Raw genomic sequence first — 3,758 nt, 5'->3', positions numbered from 1 at the left:
CCCCGGGGTGGTGAATTATAGGGGGGGCTAAGATTTTTTGGCAGGCCAAAAGGGGGGCAAGCATATTTTGGCAGGTCGAAGGGGGGGGCGATTTGGCAAGCAATTTTTGGCACAGATATTTTGGGCACCGTTTCTATATTATGCCCTAAAAAGGCGTAGGAAAACGTTACGAACACGTTCAAATATGCAAAATTTCCTGCTCACTGCGCTCGCATTATATGATAAGACAATTTAAGGTTTTAAATTCGGGTTCCCCAAAATCTTGCATGTGTAAGGGGGGGCAAAGATTTTTGGCACGTCGAAAGGGGGGGGCAAAGGTTTTTGGCACGTCGAAAGGGGGCAAAGATTTTTGGCACGGCCAAAGGGGGGGGCAAGCGATTTTGGCAGACCATTTTGAGAATTCACCACCCTGGGGTACACATAATTATTGCACCACCCCTTAGCCCGTTAGGCCAATACTTAGTAACTTCCTCATACAGTACAATTTTTGTCATTATTATGTTTTGATGAATCCAAGTGTGTGAAAATATTGGATACAACACGTAATAATGATAAAATTAGATGCTTTACGCCCAATATTTATTGGTCTCGCTATGAGTTTTAAAATATTGGACTCGACTAAGTCTTGTCCAATATTTTAAAACTCGTAGCTCGACCAATAAATATGGGCTCAATCGATCCAATTGTATATCATTATTTAGTAATGACTAAAACATTATGTTTTTACATGAATCCATGTGTGTGAAATATTGGGTCCATCATAATAATGATAAAATTGGATGCTTAACGCCCAATATTAAATGGGTTGAGAGCCAGCAAGCCTCAACTCACAATCACCTGATCCCACAAAATGAGCACAAAGTCGCCAGGGCACTATAGAAGATACAGTCCATTAATCATGACAAAATTCAATAGAAAACAAAGACATTGTGAAGGAAATATTGATTTTTGAAACCCTAAGCAAGGAGCCAACTTTGTGCTCATTTTGATTTAACCCTACTCTTCCACACAATAATGGGGTTAGGTGACGCCATTTAAAATCTCTCGTTATTTTAGAAATTTGCTTGGATAAAAAAGTAATTTATATATTTCATTTTTTAAATCCTGATACGATTTGTTACAATTAGTGTAAAAATGTATATATTTCTGACTTAAGGTTATTTTTCTCTGAAAATAAACAGCAATGGACAGATAATAATATCACTCATAGTAGTTGTCTTCGTGCGTTTTTTAAAAGCTGAAGAGCAAGTGTATATATAAAAGCCATAATCAATGTGATAATTCATATGTGGAAACACTGGTTTCGAGACGACCCCCCCCCCCCCACCATTGCTTTATTTATTATCAACAACAGTACTCAATGTTAAGAAAAAAATTAAGTAAAGCCTACCAAATAAACACTGGTTTATCAGAGATTTTTTGTATTGGTATTTTGTCTAACTACTTCCCCAAACAGTCAATATTTATAATTGAAGACCGAGTTAAAAAGATTAGTTTGCGTCTGACGCCAAGGCGTGATTGGTTGCTGACCTGCGCAGTACAGCATTTCTGGTCTGGTTGACAGGACGTCATACGCAAACTACTCTTTTTAATTCGGTCTTCAATTATAGTTTATTGTCACATCGTCGACTGCTCGCAAGCGTTTGTTAGCTATGGTTTCCGAATTCGTAAACTCACTGGCTCAAGGGTCTATACGTACTTTTTACTATACACATATTGGCCTTTGCTTGGTTTATTAACACAGCTTTGTCTGTACCAAAATGCACCCCCAACACACACAAAATAACAAAAATATTAAAGGGAACATTTTAAGGGGTGGGTATGAACGTTTGGACAGTATTTATTGTAGGACATTAGAGCACATCAGACATATCGAATTGCATTCTGAATACGAAGAATGGCCTTCTGATATCAAATAATTTTTGAAATTCGCAATGTAATACACAATTTATGGCAAATCATTAAAATTGATATTTTTGATATTTAACAGTACTCGAAGTAAACTTTATAAATCTGATGATTTCTACCTAAAGTGTATGTAGGTGGGATGAAAAGCCGACGATCAATTGAAAATTTTGACCTTTCGTATTGAAGATATGGATTTTTCCCCAAAACACCAACAAAAATTAGGTCTTTTTGGGAAAAAAATCCATAACTTCAATATGAAATGTCAACATTTTCAATTGATCGTCGGCTTTTCCTCTCAGCTCCATACATTTTAAGACTATATCATTAAATTTATAAAATTTACTTTGAGGACTGTTATATCTCAAAATGTGAAAAATATCAAATTTTAATAATTTGTCATAAAATTTGTATTATATCGTGAATTTCATAAAATGAAAATTATTTGATATCAGAAAGACATTCTTCGTATTCAGAATGCAATTCGATAGGTCTGATGTGCTCTCATGTCCCACAAAAAATGCTGTCGAAACGCTCAAAACGCTCATTCCAGTTCCCTTAAGGTGATCTAAAATCACTTATAATAAAATATATTGAAAGCAGTTGGTTAAATATCATTTCATGAGTGGGACACTACAGCTTCGTGACAAAGTAAAATAATTATTGGCAATAATGAACATTTGGTTGTACTCGATGGTTATTGTTTTGGTTGGAAAAATTTTGTGTAAATAAAAAAAAAGTTTTGTTAAAGTATTGTTGACATTTGTGTTTTTAAGATATCAAACTGTTTGAAGAATTTTGTGTTGTTTACTTGTAAATAAATTGTTTATTGTTTGTTTTTAACTTAAACTGATAAAATCTGCAACTTGTTACATTGTTGTGCTTGTTTTGGTGAGTGAGGAGGGAAAGAAGCACTACAGTATTATCACGCGTCAACTCAGTCTATCAGTGACACTTAGTCTTGGTCTGGAAACAAACAAATAAACAAATAAATGAACAAACCACCCAAACATTACTTTATATGAACCTATACAATGCACTAAATTACAAATTGTCGAGCGATTCGCGCATTTTCCCGATAGTTAATTTGGCAGCGGGTTAGCAGGACGATTTTAAACTTTCCTACGCAGGTACCGGAAATGTAGCCAAATAAAGGTTCACCACCGGCCACCGCTATGCCCTTGGCCCTGCCCCTGATGCTGCAATAATGTTGGCAAGTTAGCTTAGTCTTAATCTAAATCAAGTCCGATTTAAAGTCCATTAAGTCCATTAAGTTATCCCTGAGTTCAAGACATGAACAAAGTCCTCTGAAAGTCCATTGCCACATGACGGTTCTTTTTTACATGATGTGATTTGGATCAAGTTTATAATAAAACTTCCGCGGGGCTTGGATGCATTAGAATTAGAATTAAGCAATTAAATCATTAATTACAACTGGCCTACAATATTACATACATATATATTAATAATTTGCATACAATAGTAATATTGATTGATTTTTACATCTTCTTGCAAATACAGATTGGTTGGTCTACATTTGCTAGTCCTTAGGTGCGTTAGTCCGAAAATTATGCTAGTAGTACAATAACCCAGAGGATGATTTAAGGAAGCCCCATCATGCACTGTAAAAGTGTTATCACTAGAGTTTCAACTGCCACTTTACTTTTCAAATCCCATTGAACTCTGTGCAAAAGATGTTGTTTTAGAATTGCCCGTGTGTCATTATTAGTTGGTCGATTTCAGATCTAAAGTGATGTATGCATGAAGGATAATTCACACCTTCTGTAGATAACATAAAATGTGAAATCGACCGACCTCTTGAAGGTGTTTTTATTGTAAATATATCTGTCAAA

Source organism: Amphiura filiformis, chromosome 2 (genome assembly GCF_039555335.1).
Source record: "Amphiura filiformis chromosome 2, Afil_fr2py, whole genome shotgun sequence".
Classification (NCBI taxonomy): Eukaryota; Metazoa; Echinodermata; class Ophiuroidea; order Amphilepidida; family Amphiuridae; genus Amphiura; species Amphiura filiformis.
Note: the sequence above shows the minus strand (reverse complement) of the source record.